The sequence below is a fragment of the Mus musculus genome, chromosome 12 (assembly GCF_000001635.26).
Source record: "Mus musculus strain C57BL/6J chromosome 12, GRCm38.p6 C57BL/6J".
In the NCBI taxonomy this organism is placed as follows: domain Eukaryota; kingdom Metazoa; phylum Chordata; class Mammalia; order Rodentia; family Muridae; genus Mus; species Mus musculus.
The window spans coordinates 106,458,180-106,478,415 of NC_000078.6; the positions used below are offsets into that span (position 1 = coordinate 106,458,180).

Genomic DNA, 20,236 nt, shown 5'->3' on the forward strand with positions numbered 1-20,236 from the left:
ATGGGCCCTGCACTGCTGTCTGAAAGGCAATAGAGCAGCCTGCACTTCTGCACTCTGGCATGGGGCAGGAAACTCTTCCTTCCCTCTCCAGACCCTGCACTCCTAGGAGCTCAGGATGCGGCTGTTCCATCCCTATTCACCTGGGCAACTTTAAATCTCCGGGAGTGGGTGTGTGGGGCTCCGAATTGGGTTGCCATTTTCCCCCTGAGAAGTCTGGGGATTTGTCACTGTGTGGGTGTCTTTGCCCTCTGCCATGTCTTTCCATCCTCTGACTCATCTCTAAGTGTCTTTTTCTATTCTCGGCCTCTTTATTCCGCCTGGCTCCTCTCAGCCACATGCTGTGAATGTTTTCCCCATCAGACTCCCTCACTGCCCTTCCTGAGAGCAGAGCGAGGCTGTCTTGACCCTGGGAAGTGCCCAGCACAGCCTCTACTCATCTGAAAGTGCCACCAACTCCTGGGTCGGTCACCGCGGTGCCCCTACAAGCTGTCCAGGTTCAATGTGAAGTCATGCCAGTCATATTACAAAGTGTTCTGGTTTGATGGGAAACTTTAGTGATTAAGGGATCTCCTCACACCAGGCTTTATTTCCGGAGGCAAGCACTTTATCAGTTCACTGGATCTGGAGACCCCCAAAGAGGAAGAAGAGGAGAAAGAATTGGTGGACACCCTAACAACAGTGAGAGAACTTTGAGTTGGTGGCGGCATTGATGGTCGGATAGACAACTGTGGATGAGCGAGCAAGAAATGGAGGGGTAGATGGGAAGTGGTCAGTCGGCAGGCACACTTCAAGTACCAGGAACTTTAAAGAGGGCTTCGGGGTTTCTTAGCAAATTCTTTGTAGGCATATATACCAGCTCCCCCTACGTCTTGCAGCTACGGAGTAGTACAAGCCAATTTGTGTGTGTGTTAGAGACTACAATGAGTATGACACATTTCAGGCCAGGTCACCGGATATCCATCGAGTGACCCTTACTAGTCCTTCTTAAACCTGAAGTGGAGTAGCTACCCTTGTTGCTCTTGGTGTTGAATCCCAAACTGGCTCCCGACATGGGACTAGAAGATCAACGAAAGATGCTCACTGGATCTGGAGACCCCCAAAGAGGAAGAAGAGGAGAAAGAATTGGTGGACACCCTAACAACAGTGAGAGAGCACCTTGTGCAGTTGGGGAAGTGTGTAAAAGCCCAGGAATGTCTAGAGTTGTGTGATAAGCGCGTGTCTTCCAGATCACAGACAGAAGAGGATTGTACAGAGGAGCTCTTCGACTTTGTGCATGCACGGAACCACTGTGTGGCCCCCAAACTCTCGAAAAGCTTGAAGTAAATGTGCAGATTCGTTTGCCTCAGCCTTGTCACTGGCAATCAGGGACAGTTCCTTGTTGTGGTTTTAAACATTTGTTTCTAATGTAGTCAGTTCTTGAGAACCACATTGATTTTGGCAGGTAGCTTCTCGTCTGCATACTTAGCAGTGATTCCATCTTAATAAACTGATCTGAAAACCTAAAACAAACAAACAAAAAAGAGGGCTTCGGGACAATACGGGATGAAAACTACTCAATTTCAATATTTCTGGGTTCAGAGGGCTCAGACACTCCTAGGACAGTTTTTGGCTATCTGGGTCCCTGTGGGAGCTGTGGAGGTTAAACCAAGCGACTCTTTTCCCTGAGAGGGCTTCTAGTTTTCTTACTCATGAAGATGACAGATGATAGAGCAACCTTTATAGACATCCTAACCCTTACTGCTTTTGGTTTTGCTGAGCTTTGGGAAGAACTCCTTATGAAAACATTTGAATGCAAAGATCTATCATTCGTTATTTTATTTCAAAAAAATCTATAAAGTTGAGAGTTTAACATAAATTGGAAGGTGGAGAAGAGACAAATAGGGAGGAGGGGAAAGAGGAAGAAGAGGAAGGGGAACATGAGGAGGAAGAGACAGAGAGGAGGGCGATGGAGAAGATGAGGAAGAGGAGGAGGAGGAGGAGGAGGAGGAGGTGGTGGTGGAGGAGGATCACAAGCTAAGTGATCTGTGGCATACCTCTCATCTTTCCCTGAGTCTGAGGCAGGGGTATAGAAAGTTCAAGGTCTGCTTGGCCAACTTAACAAGACCCTGACTAAAAACCAAAAAGTGCAGGGAATATTACCAAGCATTGGACCACTTGTCCAGCAATTCCCTGGGTTCCATCCCAGCCCTGAAATAGGAATGAAATAAGGAAGGGACGGAAGAAAAAGAAAATAAGGAAGAGAGGAGGAGGAAGAAGGGGAGGAGGGGGAGGAGGAGGAGGAAGACCCTTTGCAAAGACCCACACTATGCATTGGTACAGTTTCTTCCAATATCCAACCTGTGGTGGTTTGCTGTCTTCCATCTGTTTAGCACATATGAAACCAGATCAAGTGTAACACAGGCCTCTCATATCCATACCATACTACATTGGGCTCAAATCATGCCATACTCTTCCAGGAGAGTCTTTGAGCCTACAGAGTCCATCTTGAGGGTGTGACAACTAAATATTGAACCATGTACTCTCTGCCTTCTTGTCCTGTAGCCCTTTCCCCCCAAGTCCTTCTGATTGGCAGAAGCCCTTCTGTAAAGGAGGGACATCCAGGCGGTAGCTGGGAAAGTTAGGTCGTGGGTGGTGAAAGATGGTGACACAGCCAGGATTAGCAGCTATGGGGGCGGCTGTTCCGTGTGGCCTGAAGGGGCAGATGAGGGAGCAGTGGGCAGAATTTAAAGAGAACTAAACTTAGTCTCAGTGGGAGGGAAGCCAGAGCTGTAGTGTGTGTTCATCAAGGCCTCTGAGCCTGACGCGCTCTCCTGCCCATTCTGACCTCTCTCCACAGGCAGTTCAGTCGAACCCAAGGGTTTGTCCTATCCAGAGCACTTGAAGACGCTCTGGCCTGAGGGGCACTGCCCACTCCCCAGGCTTTGCCTGTTGATGCAGGAGGTTGCCTTTCTGGTACCCCGAGATCCACCATCTTGCTTTGACTCCTTGGAGCTCCACAGAGAAAGAAAGTGAGGCATCCTGAGTTCTCAGGCCCTGTGTTTCCAAGTTTTCTTTTGCTTGAAATTCTTCTACCAGCCTGCACTTTTTTCTGGCTGTCTGATTTTCGAACCCTCCATTTGTGAGCCATGTCTCTTTGCCCTGGAAAGTTTCTCTCCATTCTTTAATGCCCAGCAACTGCCTCCAGGTGCCCTTACGCTGGAGTCTGGGGTCTTCTCTGGCTTCCACGTTTGGAATGTGTAGACTTCTGCTTCTGGCCGTCTCCACAAGCTCCTCACTCTGTGCTTTCCTTGGGCTTGTTCTCTGGACAGCGTGGGTCTGCACAGGCCACCACTGCAATGACGGTCCCATCTCTAGGAGGTCCTCTGAGCACCAAAGCTTGCTTGGACTGGCTTCTGTTCTAGGTCATCAGGCTTGTCTCTGGTCAACCGAACCTACTCTAGATGCCCAGATACAGTATTTATTAAGCCAAATTCTATTATATTTATTATCACTGTTGTTGTTATTTAACTTTTGCCAGTTTTTTCTAGAGAATTCTATATCTATCCACTTTTTCCCCCCTCATGCTAACTTTGGTAGTGTTAATTGTCAATGTGACGCAATCTAGAGTCCCTCTGGGAGAAGGGACTCTGAGGAAGTCTGTTGGGGATTGTCTTGACTGCAATAACTGAGACAGGAAGTCCCACCCACTGAGAAGGGAAGTTCTGCCCACTGTGGATGGTATTATTGTCATCTCTGGCTGAGATCCAGGTCTGTTCCCATGGAGAAAGTGAGCTGAGCACATTACTGCTGCCTTCTTCCTAACTGTAGACAGCACGAGACCAGCTCCTGTGGCCTTGACTTCTCTGCCAGGATGGGCTGACCGTACTTTGGAACTGTGAGTGGAATAGACCCTTTCCCCCTTAGGTGGCTTTTGTCAGAGTACTTCATCACAGCAGCAGCAGAAGGAGCTAACATACTAGCCTTAGGAAGCAACTATCAGTTTATTGACTCTACATTGGGATGCTGTATATGGCTTGTGATCCAAAGGCTGTCTCCCACCTGCTGAGGGAAACCCAGCTTGTCATTGCTTAACATATTACCCAAAGCTTGTTGCAAGGTTAGTGTCTGAGCTGACAACTTGGACAGAAGCCCTGTGACCACAAAATCAAAAAGCTTTCCCCTCTGAATCCTTAGAGATGATAATCCCTATGCAAATGCAAATTCAGGTGGAGAGAGGTTACAGAGCCTCGTGGGACCAGCTCCACCATTTATCCCTCCTCTGCATGGTGGCTATTGTAGCTACACTGGGCTCAGTGGCTCTGTCTGTCCTCAGGCCTCTGTTTTCTCTCCCGGGTAAAGGACTCTGTGACCTCGTGCATTCCTCAGCCCTGGTTAGATTCTGTCACCACAGTTCCTCTGAAGGACTTTGGTCAGGGGATATTAACTAAGGAGTTCCCAGAAGGCAGCCCTGGTATTTCTGTCTTTGTTTCTGACCAGGGGAAGCCTTGAATCCCACCTGCACTGTTTCCCCCCCAGCAGCACCCAAGGGCAGGAATTTCCTCCATCTCTGCATGGCTGGGACACCAGGTTACCCCTAGCCAAGTACCTGCATGGGATGACAGCCACCGGCAGGCTGTGCCTTGAAGTTGTAACCCAGTGAGCATGCGTTCAGCTCACTGGGTTACAACTCGATTTAAATTTGCTGCATTCGGAACAAAATGGGCCTCTGGCCTTTCTGTTCCTCAAAAGAGGAAATTATTTTACCCTTGTGTTTGCTTGTTTGTGAAGCACTTCATTAAACAAAAAAAGTTGGCCGTGCCACATGTACACCAGTGAGTAAAACTGAGGGGATTGGAACATGATGGGGGATATGTTAGTTACGCACAGCACAGCGTTATTACGAGAGAGCCTCTCCGTTGCTTGTTACAGCTGCGGATGAGCCTGAGATAATAAATAGCCATCTCAAATAAAAGGTTTAGTTTAAAAGTAGCTGTCACAGACACTGGTTTTAACACCCAAATCACTTATTAAAAGGTCATGAGAGAAACATGTGGGTGCTTTTGCCTAAAGACTAAGTCCAACTTCAGTGTGATGTGTTTATCCTGTGTGTGTTCTCTCTTCCTCCCTCCCTCCCTCCCTCCCTCCCTCCCTCCCTCCCTCCCTCCCTCCCTCCCTCCCTCCCTCCCTCCCTCCTTCCCTCCCTCTCTTCCTTATTCTTTGTATGTGTCTGCAGTGTGTCTCCACGTGTGGCGGCACACTTGTGTGTGGACATGTATGTGCACATGGGAACCCAAGTTTGAAGTCAGCCTGCTCTCCACCTTATCCATCCAGGCAGGGTCTTGCAGTTGATCGGCGTTTAGGGGTCTTGATCCCCTAACTAGTCAGCTTGCTCTGGAGATCTGCTACCTCTGCCTTCCATGCACGGAGAGTCCAGGCAGGCTGTCATGTCTTCGCTCCATTTACATGGGTTCTGGTGGTCCCAACTCAGGCCCCCACACTTGAGTAACTGCTGCTGTGTCCACATGGTCTCTTTCCCTGTGCATGTGTCTACACGTATGTGCATGTGGGTATTGCGTAAGTGTACATATGTGGTATGGATGTGTGATTTTGCTTGCACACACATCTGCTCACACTCTCTGGTGAGGCCTCCATTCCATGCCCTCCCCCCCCCCCCCGAGAACCTTTATAGAAGTGTGAGAGGAGAACTGGGGTTACTCTGAACCCCCAGACACTTTTGCTGCACACCTTCAGGAGGAGAAGCCCTGCTTTGATCAGCCTTCTATTTTGGATGATGATGTAAGAGCTCATTTGGAAACATGTTTTAATTGCTTAAAAAAAGTTAAAGTGGTATGAGTGGTAGCTCATGCCTGCAACCCCAACACTTGAAAAGTAGAGCAGGAGGGTGAGCAGTTGAACCCTGTCTGTCTGTCCATCCATCTGTCTCTATCTATCTATCTATCTATCTATCTATCTATCCATCCATCCATCCATCCATCCATCCATCTATCTATCTATCTATCTATCTATCTATCCATCTTCTCTCTATATATATTTTTTCTATATATGGGCTAAAGAATGCTGACAATATAAAAAAAGACCTGCCTTTGAGGCCCGGGTTCCTAGGTTTGGAATGACACAACTTTGTGAATGTGGAGGGCAGTGAACTGCAGTTCCCTGTCCCTGTATTGGTTTGGGGGGGGGGGACGACGGTGGTTATTGGTCATAACTGCTGCCTTTCAGATTCTCCATATCTGTCCTGCCTCAGTGACAAGGTCTGGTTTGTTCAGTCTCTGGTCTTGTAGTTCTCCAGGGGACAGTGGATCAGGAGGACAGCCACTGCCACCACTGGGCATTCTGAGGTGTCTCTGGAGCTCCCAGGTCCTCCCCTGACTGCCCCCTTCCCCATGCAGGAGCCAGAGGAATCCACAACCCAGCTCAGACCTTCCTCTCTCTCTCTCTAGCACCAAGAGAGAAGCCCTGACAGTTTGGGATAGGGTGGGGGTGGGGTGGGGTGGGGAGAACAATAGGTCTCGAAGAAAACTTGCCCAATCTCGGGGAATTTACTTTAAAATTTGTGCCCGGTAACGTAATTAGTAAACTTGTTCTCTGGAGTGTTGCGAGGATGTAATTTTTTCGCACCTTCCCTGACTTTGACACTGTGGCTTTTGAAACTTCATTTTGCACCGTGCCTCATTGTTCTTTAATCTGCTGCACTCTGCATGGAGGAGCGCAGAAATTTCGCACTTACTATGTCAATAACACCTGGCAAAATTGCCACCTATTAAGAGTAAGTGTTCTTTTTTCTCTGGTGCGAAGTGTGATGCGGTATTATATTGGCTTCCCTTGAGAGGCTAAGGAGACAATTTTAAAGCAGACAAATGCATTAAAGAAATAACCTGAACTCGAAGAAAAGGTTACAGAAAGTCAGAAACTTTTCCCCTCCCGCCTTCTTGGTTTATTTATTTAGTGATGGGTGGGGGAGGGCAGGAGAAGGAGTCAGAGGCTTCCAGAGACAAGGGTATGTTTTTGTGCCAGGGATGTGCCCTGTGTGGGATGATGGTGTCTCTCCACCCAGCTCCTGTTAGCTGGGAGAACTTCTTCATAGGCACCCTTTGTAGGACCTTGCTCCCCTTAGCTGTCCTGAAAACAGCCAAGAGCAAAGCCTCTGAGATAAGCATTCAACTTTTGAACTTAGGTGCCCTGTGGTTCATGAAATTGCCATACTAACTTCCAGAGATGGGCTAAGGACTGGTGACACCCAGGAGCCCTGGGTAAGTGGTACCTGGGCATTATCTGGATAGTTGACTAGCACAGTGCTGTCTCTGCTCCTCGAGCAGGCTAGACTCCCCTCCTTAAAATCAATATTTAGAAACAACATACATGCAATTCATGAATCCCAATCCCTAGGTTATGCATGATATGTCCCATTGTGAAAGGGGGCACTGTTTCTGCCTCTCCACAGGTCTCTAGTTTGAGATTGCCAGCCAAATCAGGAGCCTCACATCCTGTCAGTTGTTTGCCTGCACATGAAAAGTAGAGTAAGGGCATTCCTAGCTGAGAGGCATTCTGGGAAACTGGAGCGATGTTGTCAAAGTTGATATTCTGTCTGGTCTCTGTCCCCACAGTTACCTAGCAGCAGCCAGGTAGGCCTGGCCCACTATAAAAGGGGCTCCTTGCCCCCTCCTCTCTCTTGCCTCTCTTACTCTCATACTCTTGCCTCTTGACCCTTGTTCCCCCTCTCTCCTTATTCCCTTCCCTCCTCTCTCCACGTGGTCATGGCCGGCCTCTTCTCTTCTCTTCTCTTCTCTTCTCTTCTCTTCTCTTCTCTTCTCTTCTCTTCTCTTCTCTTCTCTTCTCTTCTCTTCTCTTCTCCTCTCCTCTCCTCTCCTCTCCTCTCCTCTCCTCTCCTCTCCTCTCCTCTCCTCTCCTCTCCTCTCCTCTCCTCTCCTCTCCTCTCCTCTCCTCTCCTCTCCTCTCCCCTCCCCTCCCCTCCCCTCCCCTCCCCTCCCCTCTCTGCCTCTCTCTGCCTCTACTACTGTCTTAACTCCACCCCCATGCCCTAAATAAACTCTATTCTATACTATACCGTTGTGTGACTGGTCCCTCAGGGGGAAGGGATGTCTTAGCATGGGCCCACCAAGGCAACCCCTTCTCCCTCTCCTCCCCACACCCAGATAGAACAGCTCTTTCTCTTTTTATGATCACAACATTCAGCCTGGCCTCTTTCGAGAGCCAGAGAATTGATCTGTGAGGGCTCTGTTCCGAGCATGTCCCAAGATAGGGAGGGACCAGGGCAGACATGGCTACCTTATGTTGTGAAAATGGCTGAGTAGTACTGAGGACTCAGTGTCTCTGGAGTCTTATTCTCACCAGAACAAGAATACCACTACATCACCTGGTGCTCACAAACGCCCTAGAAAGTGAGTCCTCGTCCATATATGGAGAAATGAAGGCAGTCAAGAAGATTGTTGTGATATCAGAAAGAAGAGTATATGCCATGGCCAAGTATCCAAGGGTCATAGCTAGAACCTTTCTATTTCTAGTGATGTTCCGCCCCACACCCTAGAGCTCATACCAACAGTTTCATGAACATCTTTGTTTAGTCCAGTTGCTTTGTTTGCACATGACTTTCATGGCCTAGAACTCCCTTCTTCAGCTCTAGAAATCTGGTCCATCTAATTATCCATCCAATCATCCATCCGTTCATCCATCCATCCATCCATCCGTTCATCCATCCATCCATCCATCCATCCATCCATCCATCCGTTCATCCATCCATCCATCCATCCATCCATCCATCCATCCATCCATCCATCCATCATCCATCCACCTTTCCATTGTTACAAAAATGACGCTGCATAGGATTATGTCGAAGAACTGACCCGTATTGTCTTCTGTGCAACCCTCAAAATCCTCATCTCTACAGTTCTTTTCTGGAATATTCAGCTCAATATTGTATGCAGAACTCACACAAAGATTCAGGGGTCTCCGCAGGTCAGAAGTCACAGCCAACAATAGTCCAGGAGCCATATATTCTGCCAGGGATGTGTGTGGCTGAGTCATTAGGACATGCCTGAGATGCTCAATCAGTGGCTGATATGCACAGGTGGGGCCACTTTCTAAGATAAAATGCTCAATGTTTAGTGAAAATGTTGACAATTCTGGGACCCGGGGGAAGCCCTGGCTCTCTGTTCCTAAGAAGGTTATATGGGGTGGACATCACAGGTTCCCTCCTCTGGCCCTTACAATTTGTTGCTCTGCCTTTTTACTTAGTAAAGATGTTGAGATGACATGTTACAAGCACTACAATTGGACATGCTCCTCTCTCACCTTCAGCTTTATTTCCCTGAACCTGGGGCTCCTGCCCCTCCAACCACTCAGGGGCGACTTATAGGAACATTAAACTATGCTTTGATTTTTACACAGGTGCTACGAAGACAAACTCAGGTCTCCATGCTTGAGCTGCAAGCGCTCTTACCTTCTGAGCCTGTTTTCTAGCCTCTGAGCATAGCCTTGCAACATCTGTCTCAAATGTCACCTCCACCAAGCAGCACCCAGATATGCCTGCTAGACTGATGCCGCGGGGACAGGCTCAGAACCCTGGGCTTTTATGATCAATCGTGTTACAAGTGAGAGCAGTCTGTTTTCTTGCCTGTTTCGCTCAGTATACTGTACAGCCGTCAGTCATAGCAACCACGTCTTATTTATTTTGAAGACATCCCCAGATCTTAAATAGGGCCTGGCCAAGAAATGGTCTCTGGTCTTATCTCATGCATTGGCAGATGAGTGGATGACCAAAGGTGTGCTCGCTGGACACTCGGCTCCTCATCTCAGGACAAGGAATGTGAGCAGGTTATGTTTCAAACTGGTTTCTGCTCTAAAATTTTAATTCTCCATTGGAAAACATCAATATTTAGATGACTGTATTTTTGTTCCAAATGCCTGCAATATTTTATGTCCTGATAATATTTACGAGTTGTCCTCAGACATAACTAATTGGATTTGCCATCTAGCTCCCAGGGAAAACGTATGGTGGATCACCCCTCATTACTCAAACTGGGGCAGAGGTGGAGGGGGGGGTGATAGTTCCCCACCCTAGCTCACACAGCGGTGATTCAGGGAATGTGGAAATGGCGCGGGAAGGAATAATGTCCCTGCTGTCACCCTGGTCTTTCTCTCGCATTAACCACTTGGACAGAGTCATTTGCATCTGAATTGAACCTGCATTAAAATTTTGAGTTTATGTACTGCTGGAGAGAAACAAAGAGGCAGGGAACAGCGGCTGAGCTGTGAAGGCTGAGGCTGGTCTGACCTCTGCTCAGAGTTGGCCCATGCATCGGGTGTGCTCCTGTGGCCAGAGCGGCCAGTGAGGGCTGCATTTTGTGATGCACAAGGAGAGGATGGGGAACCGACCTGCTCCTCTCCGTTCCTCAGGCACCTCATCCTGAATTCTCACCGCGCTCTTTGGTTTCATTGTTTGCTTTCTGTTTGTTCTCGTTGTAGTTTTCGAGACGGGCTTTCTCTGTGTAACAGCCATAAGAGTCCCGGAGCTCACTTTGTAGACCAGGCTGGTCTCGAATTTGCAAAGATCCACCTCTGTCAATTGGAGGTGAAGGCTATGTTACTGGTGTTCCATTTCATCACACCTCCTAGCTTGATCCAGCGAGAAGTTTCTGGGCTCTTATGATCACTGTTGCTATGGCTATTGTCAGTTTGCAGACAGGACAGCGGAACTAACTTTCCCAGGGTCAATAATTGACAGAGTTGGTATCCAAATCAAGGTACCTGGCTTCATCACAAAATGCAATCTGGGCTCATCACAGAAATGTAAAGGGTCAGGGGAGCAACTTAATGAGAGAGGACTTGCCTGGCATGTGTGAGCCCTGGGCTTGCCTGGTGTGTGCATCGCCTCTCAGAGAGTGAGCTATCAGCCTCAGCCTTTGCAGCTCAGCTGCTGTTCCCAGCCTGTGTCTTACCGGCAGTACATAAGCTCAAAAATTTAAAGCAGATTCAATTCCAGTGTAAACCACATCCATACACACACACACACACACACACAACATGTCTCTAGTGCAACTGGTCATAACATGAACACTTTCAAACCAGGGTGTGGATCTTTTCCTCTGCCTCTGAGCCAGCTCTATCATGCAGTCATCCCATGTGTCCATCTTCAGTGGACCCCCACTGGGGCTAGCACTGGCCTTATGGCCAGATCTGGGTCACTCTAATGAAGGGATCTTGGGTGACATGGTTCAGGGATTCTTAAAGGCTCATTTCTTCTTTTCCTCTTCCTCACTTGCTTGGCTTTCCTCTAACACTTGATCTTTCTCCCTGGGACTCTTACAGAGATCCAGGATTTGTGTGGGGAGCCACCCACAACTTATGACCCGTTGGACTCCCATAGATGGAGCCAGAGGAGGGGAAGTGAGGGGAGCACTTGTCCATATTTGGCAACAGAAGCACCCAGAGACCACTGACATAAGCTATAAAGCTACAGTGGGTTGGGCAAGCACAGCACCCTCTAGCTTTGGAGGATAAAACTCTGCTGAGTGCTTAGTCACTTAGTTTACATCTTGATGAAATCCCCTTCCCTGGGAGGGGACAGAGTCTGTTAATGGGGTAAGCCTTACTTTCTGCTGATGATACATGGCAGCCATGGAGATTCGAGGGTGTCTGTGAGGCACAGGCGACTTGAATCCTGGGGCCCTCACTTGACTTGTGAGCTTTTCAAGCAGGGCCAACCCCCCTTCCTGAGAGGCTGGAGATGTCAGCTTGCCATTTCCTAATAGTCTATGAATGAGAGCCTACGACAAGGACTAGAATGAAAGGTTCCAGAGCCTCCAGGATCTGCATTCTGCCTGCAGCCAATGGTCCTCCAGTCAACCTGAGTTCCAGCTATGATCTGAGCTTGGCTGCCTCTCGCCATCTTGGTGTCAGTGTGGAGAGACAGAGATGGCCTCAGCTTACTGGTGCCCAGACTCTTGGTCCTCGGAGAGTGAGGGCCACTGATGGGTTTGTTCTAACCTAGGGTTGTGTGTGATAGAACCCACTACATGAATGAGAAAGTAATTCAGGTGCTTGTGTCAGGATGTCAGAGCCACTCTCAGAGATTTGAGTTCCTAATACCCAGAGTGAAGTCTTCGAAGTTGGAGCCTTTGGGAGACATCTGATTGTACCTGAGGACCAGGAGCAATGAATGCCCTTATTTAGGAGGCCATAGGGAGGTCCTCACCCACTTCTGCCAGATGAGGGCACAGGGATTGCCTTTCTCTCTTCCAGAATGGGAGGGGGCATTGGGAAGGCTCCACAGAACTGGAAATCAAGCCCTTGCCAGGCACTGAGCTTACTAGCACCTTGGGCTAGCACCCAGTCCCTAGCACCCAGTCCCTAGTACCATGGACAGGAATTTACAAATTACTCTTCTACACATTGTCATTTGGGCCAAGCAAAGGCACTTGTTATCAGGCTTGACGACTGAATTTGACTCCTGGGATCTAAGTGGTAAAAGGAGGAAACAGACTCTTACATGTTGTCCCCTGGCTTCCACACACATGCGCTATAGCACACAGGTTCCCACATACATTCATATACATACACAAGAATTTTTTTAAGATTATCGTTCAAAGTATTTTCGTTATAATAACACGACTAGACTAAAATATCCGTGTCAGTTGGCTATTGCCATAACAACACTACCTTACAAGCAAGCATTAGGTCCTCCTTCTTGTGGCTTGGTGACAAGGCTTCACTGCACTCAGACTCACTCACCTGCTCTGGCTTGTTCTGAACCGGGATCCACCGGTGACAGTCTCCTCTTACCACAGATCTGAGCTGGCTAGAACAGCTCCAGTCCTCTTCTCGGGCTAAATGTACCTTTGCTTGTACTATACTGGGTCCCTCGCCCCAAAGTCCAATGGCCAAGTCTAAGCCCATTCCACCCTTGAAAGGGCGACAGGGACATCTGCGGACAAGAATGACAACCAGCAGAGCTATCTGTCACAGCAACATGTGGTAGTGGTGGTGGGACCATGGCAGTCTTTGCTGTGAAGAGATGCCCTGTGGTGGCCCAAAGAGACACCGCAGCACATCTCTTCCAGAGCTAAGAGGGCTGTAGCTGCTCGCCAAGGTCCAGGAACGGAAAAGCAAAACCCTTCAGCCGCTAGCCTGATGTCTTAGGTGGGGAATAGGCGGGTTCAGGGTCCGCTCTCACACATGCCTTGCTAACATCTCAGGAAGGTCACAAAGAGCCAGCAAGAGCAGTCTGCATGTTAGGCCTGCAAAGACCGCCCCCACCCCCATCCCCACCCCCGCTCTACCTCTTTCGGTGAGAACCTGGACTGAGCTTCGAGCCCCAGGACAGAGCGGTCTGACCTCAGTGTTCATCCTTTTCTGATTGTCTAGTTGCCCACACTTGCTGAGCTAGAGTCTCGGAGCATGAGGTATGGTACACCCATCATCTCTCAACCCAGCGAGATGTGGGAGTTACAGGTCGGGAGAGGTCCCGCTTTTCCACGGCACTCCGTCATCTTCTAGGGACCTGAGGTTTACTCTTGGGCCCGGGGCATACTATCTTGTCCGTGAAGGGGCTCTCGCCTGTTACATTCTCCTTAGCCTTTCTTCAGTCTCTCAGCCTGACTGCTGATTTCTCACTTTACGTGGAGCAGGAGAGAAGAGTTCCGAATGAAGCCAGAATTTCTGCAAGGCAAGGCAGAAATTTAACAGGCCTCTGAAGGACTCCGCGAGCCACCCCAGGGCTGGGCTGAGCTCCATGAACTGCAGAGAGCAGAGTTTCTTAGATTACAGTGCTGACCCGGGTTGGCTCCGCAATCATCTTTGGCTCACATCTGCCTAATGGCCCATGTTTGATCACGGACCACGTCAGATTTTCATAGCCCAGAAGGATTCCATTAGCCACTAGGAAACGAAGGGTTTATAATAGGGGGCGTGGGGGGGGGGCTTGATGTCTCCTAGCACAGCCTCAGGCATCTGCCACCCCTCCTGCAGGCAGGTCCTTCTGTCAGCATCTCTGTGCCTCATTTTACAGGTCATCAGTGGGATGATCTCAGCTCTCCCGGCTCTCATGGCAAGTGCTTGATCTGCTGGCCCACTGTCAGCCTACATTCTGCTTTTTATCCATATAAAACTCCCATATTGGAAAGTGTGTGACTCATCTCTGGCACGTGTCCTTGATATATAAAGAGCGTCTGCAGATCATTAATATAAGAACAAGCAGCAACCCAAGGTAGAAATACAGAAAGAACACTGTGCAGTTCCACCTTAGCATTTGCCATCTCATTCCAACACAGCTCACAAGACGTCTCTCTTTGAGACTTTCTTTTTTTCTTTTTTCTTTCTTTTTTTTTTTTTGTGGTTTTTTCGAGACAGGGTTTCTCTGTGTAGCCCTGGCTGTCCTGAAACTCACTCTGTAGACCAGACTGGCGGTGCCTGATCAGAAATGATCCACTTAGATGTGCGCTTCAGACACAATGCAAAATATTTTTCAGTACCATGATATTTGGAGGCTGAAAAGACAGAAGCAGCCACTGGCATAGCGGCACCCTCTTGTAATTCAGGCATGCAGGGCAATGTAGGCAGGGACCTGGGAAGTTTGAGGCTACCACAAAGGATGGAGATGGTGCTCAGCCTCAAACAAACAATTGGAAGAAGGGGGGGAGGCTAAGGGGAGATACTTTTTTATTTCATGATTTATTCTTATTTATTAATTCTCTGTGTTTAAAGTGAAAGCAGAAAGGTACTGAATGGTTCGCTCCGAATGTTAGCATCTGCCAATGGGAGGATCTGCTGGTTTGGGTGTAAGAGAGCTCCGGCTGTGTTATGGTCTATACAGAGACAAACACCGAAAGTACTATGCAGGCATTCATATTCTATTCTAAACACAGAAAAACCAGAAAACATAGAAGAAAGTACATTGTGCTCTGACGGGTGAGACTGTAATTAATTTTATTTTGATTTTGTATGAACATTTTTGCTTGCTTGGTTATTTTATTTCATTTTATTTTATTTAGACAGGGTTTCTCTATGCAGCCATAGCTGTCCTGGAACTCATTCTGTAGACCATTGCTGGACTTGAACTTAGAGACCCAGCTGCCTCTGCCTCCTGAGTGTGGGGGTTAAAGGCGTGCGCCACCCCTGACTGCACACATTATTTTTTTAAATCTTCATTGTAACTCTATATGTGTATACACATATTCTCTGCATACATTACTTAAACTCTTTGTTTAGATGTCTTTTTTTAGCTTTCTTACTTTTATTCCTTAAAAAAAAAAACCCAAGGATATAATGAGGCATAATTATGTAAATACCGCATATTTATCTGTGCAGTGCTTTTAGATGCATGGTGGTCTCCGTGTATGCCTGACTCTCTCCAGGAAGCCAGGCCTCCAAGTTAGAGTTCCCATTTTACAGATGAGACAATGAGGCCCTGGACAGTTCAGTGAGATGAAAAGCAGAGTAGGAAGAACCTGTCAACTACTGTGCATCGTGGGTTAGCTTAGGAATACACGTGCTTGGTATATAAAGTGTAGCAAGGGCCCTGAACCCATGGGGATGCCAAACCTGGCATTCAGAGAGTGCACCAAGAATTGGGTCCTTTAGGAATTCCCGCCAACGCTTAGAGGAGGTGTGGGGGTGGTGGCGGTGGGGAGGAGTGTCTCTAGTGTGACTTTTTCACTGTGCAGTAAAGTCTCTCTCAATTTAACTTCTTCCTCTCCCATTTCATGTGAGTGTCTCTGTGTGTATCTGTTTCTGTGAAGAGCATGAGCCGGAGGGTGCCTATGTGTGCTTATATGTGTGTCTAATAAGCCCAGAGATCGAGTCCGGTGTCTTCTACCACACGCTCTCTCAATGGCCCGGGGCTCATCCAGCAGACTAGGCTGCCTGACCATTGATCTTGGGGTCTTGCACATCGCTGCCCCCGCCCCGTGATGGTATTACAAAGTGTGTCATCAGACCTGGCTTTTTATGTGGGTTCCAGAGCTCAAGTCCCCATTCTTGCTCAGCAAGCATTTTACCCAGGGAGTCATGTCCCCAGCCCAGCTGAGCTTCTCTATATAAACTCTGAACTCAGGCCCGAAAGCACACTCTCTTCCTCATTCACTATCGTCACTTTTTTTTTTTTTAATTTTTAAAATCATCACCCTTTTGTAAACTGAAACATGGAAACCAAAAACCAAAACGACAGCAACGCTTGAGCCTCTGAAGCCTGGCGGTGGTTTGACGGGGCTGTTCGGGAACCTCTGCTTGTGTGTTCCTGTGCCCCCTCTCCCAAAATGTGCCGCAATCAGAAGGCTCAAAGCTCCTCGCTGACTCCCCTACAGCTCTCAGAGTTAAAGCCCTTGCAACGACCTCTGAACTCCAGCCAGATCCGCGGTGTCTGCACCACTTGCCTCTGATAGTTCTGCTCCAAACAGGGTCTCTCTGGCTCAGCCCTAATACCTCTTTGGTCCTAGGCCTTCAGATAGGTTCTGCAAGGTGCAGTTTCCATGGCTTTCCCCCGGAGGCGCATGCGCACCGCACCTTCCGTTGCATCTTACTAAACCATCCCCTTTCAATACGAGCTTCCTCAAATTCCAGCTGCGTAGTACCAAAGTGCCAGGTTGGGTCTGAGCGGGGATACCCCACAGGGACAGGCATTCTATAGCTGTGCTTACCGCCGGGGCACCAGACTGAGGAGGACGTCAGTCCTTAATGCAAAACTGCCTTTAATTGTTCCTTGCAGATCTGAGCAGAAGGAAGCACGGGTTCTCATCTTTTAGCCTCGGTGACCTCTGACCTCTTATCAGAAGGACGCAGGCCAGGCCACTAGCAAGTTAGGAAGCGCTGTCCCGTGTTATCGCTGAAAGCTACGCATTTTCTTGCGAGACAAACATTATTTGAGGCCACGCAAGTACACACTGCACCTCTGGAGTTAGGCTGTTTTTCAAGGCTGGGGACAGGTCGCTGTTATTTTTGTTGTGTGTTTTTTTTTTTTTTTTTCATGGCTCTTTTTAGTCTTCCACCTGTTTACTGGGTTTGCTGGGCTCAGCCTCCAGAAAACAAGACAGAAAGCACCTCTCTGTGTTGCGTAGATTTAATACGCTCCGGGGGAACCCAGCACTGGTGGGTTAAGGAACAGGAATGTGCTCCCAGTTTAGGAAAGACAGTTCTTCAGCTTGAGTTTGTTTGGATGAAAACAAGACGGGCCCACATTTCTGTGTAAATCTGAAACCAGACAAGTTTCACACAGTTGCACATTTCAAAAAAGAAAAAAAAAAGAAAGAAAAAAAAACCGTTCTGCTCCCGTTTGGTGAGTATTCCGTGTATCGGGGGGAGGGGACCCCCTTAGACTTTCCAATGACAAAACGATTCCTCTTCTCCTCTCCAAAACCCTTTTTTGAGCCGTGTTCTCGGGTGTAGACTGGTTCTCTGGTGTGTATGGGAGTCTGGGATGCTGGAAGATGCTTCTATGAGATGTCAGCTCCGGGGCATGCTGTGGAACTTGCCAGAACAATCCCATTGCCCATAAATACAAAATCCTCTTTCTCACCCAGAGTGCCAGGTGCACCTTCGTCCAGAAAAACCTCAGCCTGGCCTAGGAGAATATTGTGTTCTGAGATTTTTCTGCAAATACACACACACACACACACACACACACACACACACACACACACACTTTCTCTTTCTGTCATTTTCTGTGTTAACCACATTCTTAAAACCTGGAGGCACGCCAATTTTTTTTTCTTGAAAACGGAAAAAAAATTCAAAAGTTTTTTTTTTTTTTGTAATTGAAATTCATGACAAATTACAGACAGTTTTTTTCTTCTTCCTGTCTCTTTTAGAACAACGTGTCCTTAGAAAAGAGCTTTCTTATTGAAATGGAACTTTGTGGAACCCGAGGAATGTGGCTGGGATGGATGGAGCTACCTGTCACTGCTGTGAGCCATGGCTGCCCACGCCCACAGGACCAGTGTTGTGCCTCTCAGAGCAAGACACTGTTGGAGGTCCAGTGGACAGGACCCCCCCACCCCCAATGAAAAGCAGAAACCGTTTGTTTCAGACCTGGGTGTTGGCCAGGTCAGGCTGGTGGGTGTGCCCAAGTGCACCTTGATTTCTGTCCAGGTAGTGCCTCTTCTAATATAGATGCAAGACAAAGGTCAAATAGCCACCCTGCGGTCCGGTACAACTCATAGTGTAATGATTGAGGGTGAGGTTTATCTTATTTAATTTTAATTTATTTTTGTTCAACTGTTTGGATTAAGATTGTCGCTGTAATTGCATTTACTAAAACCCTAGATAATCGTATGCCTCACAAATAGATTTTTTTTTCCCCTTCGAGGTCATACCAAGGCCATAACTTTGACCTTTTCATAAGAACCTGGTGTCTTCCAGCTCCTGGTGAATTCACTGCCACACGGTACAAATTTTAAAAGGTGCCTGCAGCATGTCTCTTTGTCTCCTGGTGTTTTGTGTGGATGTTCACGGAGTTTTTCCTTCTAACCAACAACCACAAATCTTCCTTAGAATGCCATGTCTCTAGTTGCTCTCAGTTTCCTTTAAATCTATAAGCAAATAGCAATAAATCTGGGAGGGAACTATACATATTTTTACAGTCCCCCCATTTCTTTCCTCTAAATTTCTTGAAGAATTTAACAAAGATGCCACCATGCCGCTGGTCGCAATGGGACAAGTTAGAGGGGTCAGGGAGGGTGCTATCCCATGCTGCCAAACACGGGAGCACCCAGATTCCAGTATCAGAGAGAAAGAATGTAATATAATGTTTTAAGAGAAACCAGAACAAATGCGAAGACGTCCACAATGAACCAAAGATTTAAATTGTAAATAAAGATGGGATCAGGTCTTGTCCACTGGCTTTCGGAAGAATGAACTGGGCACCAGTCTTTCTGGTATGTCGAGAATGGTTTAGGGAAATGCCTTGCAGGTAATCTATTAGGCAAGGCTTATTATTTTAAGGGCTAAGGTCACAGGCACAGGAGAAGGTTCCAACGGCCAGTCCTCCCCCCTCCCCCGGAGGTGACTGAATCAGAAGTCTGCCCATTCTTCTCTGAACTCAGTTCTCAGTCCTGAACAAACACTTTTTGTTTCTGCAAACCTCACAGGGGGAGCTAGGGAGTAGCTCCCGGCTCAAAGGCCTTCTTACAAAAGGACTTTTTTTTTTTTTTTTTTTTTTTTTTAAATTGCTGGATTTGGATAGTAACTTTTAAGTGGGGTCAGTGGTCTTTGCAGGAACCGGTGGATGGCTGCTAAGATCACTGCTAAGGATTTGGGGTCCTTCAGTATGCAGACCAAAGTCAGGGAGTTCAGAGATGTTGTTCCAATGCAGTCACATTAGACTGGGTGGAAATGGGCAGACTGCATGACCATAATCACTCAGGCCTGCCTATTCACCATGCTTGCACATGTGTGTGCTTGTGTGGGAGATATGCCCAAGAGCTCGCTCACTGAGAACATACACGATGCCAGTGAGCTGCACACAACCGCCCCCCCCCCCCATTATTTGTAAACGTAATGTGTACCTTTCTATATCCCCGAAATTTTGAGGAATAATTTAGTTGAAGAGAAAGTGTTGGATCTGTGTTGTGGTGGCTCTCTTCTCAGGGACCCAGACACATTAAAACACCAGGGGTGGAGGGACAGGAATGAGCCACCTCACTGATGCCATAGGGAGGACCCTTCCCCACTCACAGACAATTCTGTTCAAACTGTGCAAATCTTTTCATTTCCCCAAAGTGAACGGTCTTGAAGTTTCCATCTTCTAAAATACAACCCTCACAGCCTAAATGAACCTTTGCAACTGTGTGGTTAGAACCACTGCGGAGAGAAAGTTTGAATTTTTAAAACGTTCCAGGAAGAGGTTTGAAGCCCACACCCCCTTTCCAAAGAAAACCCAATTATTTTCCTGATTTGCCAGAGTTACGTGTTGCCATGTGGGCAAACCAATAGATGCCAGGCAATCCCCTTAAACACACACACACACACACACACACACACACACACACACACACACACACACACACACACACAGCTAGGGAGGCTGGAGAAACCCGGCTGAGGCAGAGGATCATGCTTCTGCGGTGCCAGGAGATACTTTTAGGACTAGGGCAGAAATCAGGAATGACCTGGCGATTAGCCTTTGACGATGTGAAGTTTAAGCAGATTTACCTGGTCCCGAACCCCCTTCGCCCTTCCAAACGCTGTTTATCCCCGGTCGAGTCTAAGTTTTGCGGCATCAATTGGGATC

General features: G+C 47.9%; 1 long non-coding RNA gene and 1 pseudogene across 1 annotated transcript; both read left to right on the plus strand.

Moving 5' to 3' along the window:
* Nucleotides 945–1,499, plus strand: Gm3191 (predicted gene 3191; annotated as a pseudogene).
* Nucleotides 3,674–18,571, plus strand: Gm51969. Its single transcript, XR_003950178.1, has 2 exons — nt 3,674–3,874; nt 17,817–18,571. It is a non-coding gene; the product is annotated as a predicted gene, 51969 (long non-coding RNA).
* The last annotated feature ends 1,665 nt before the right edge of the window (nt 18,572–20,236 follow it).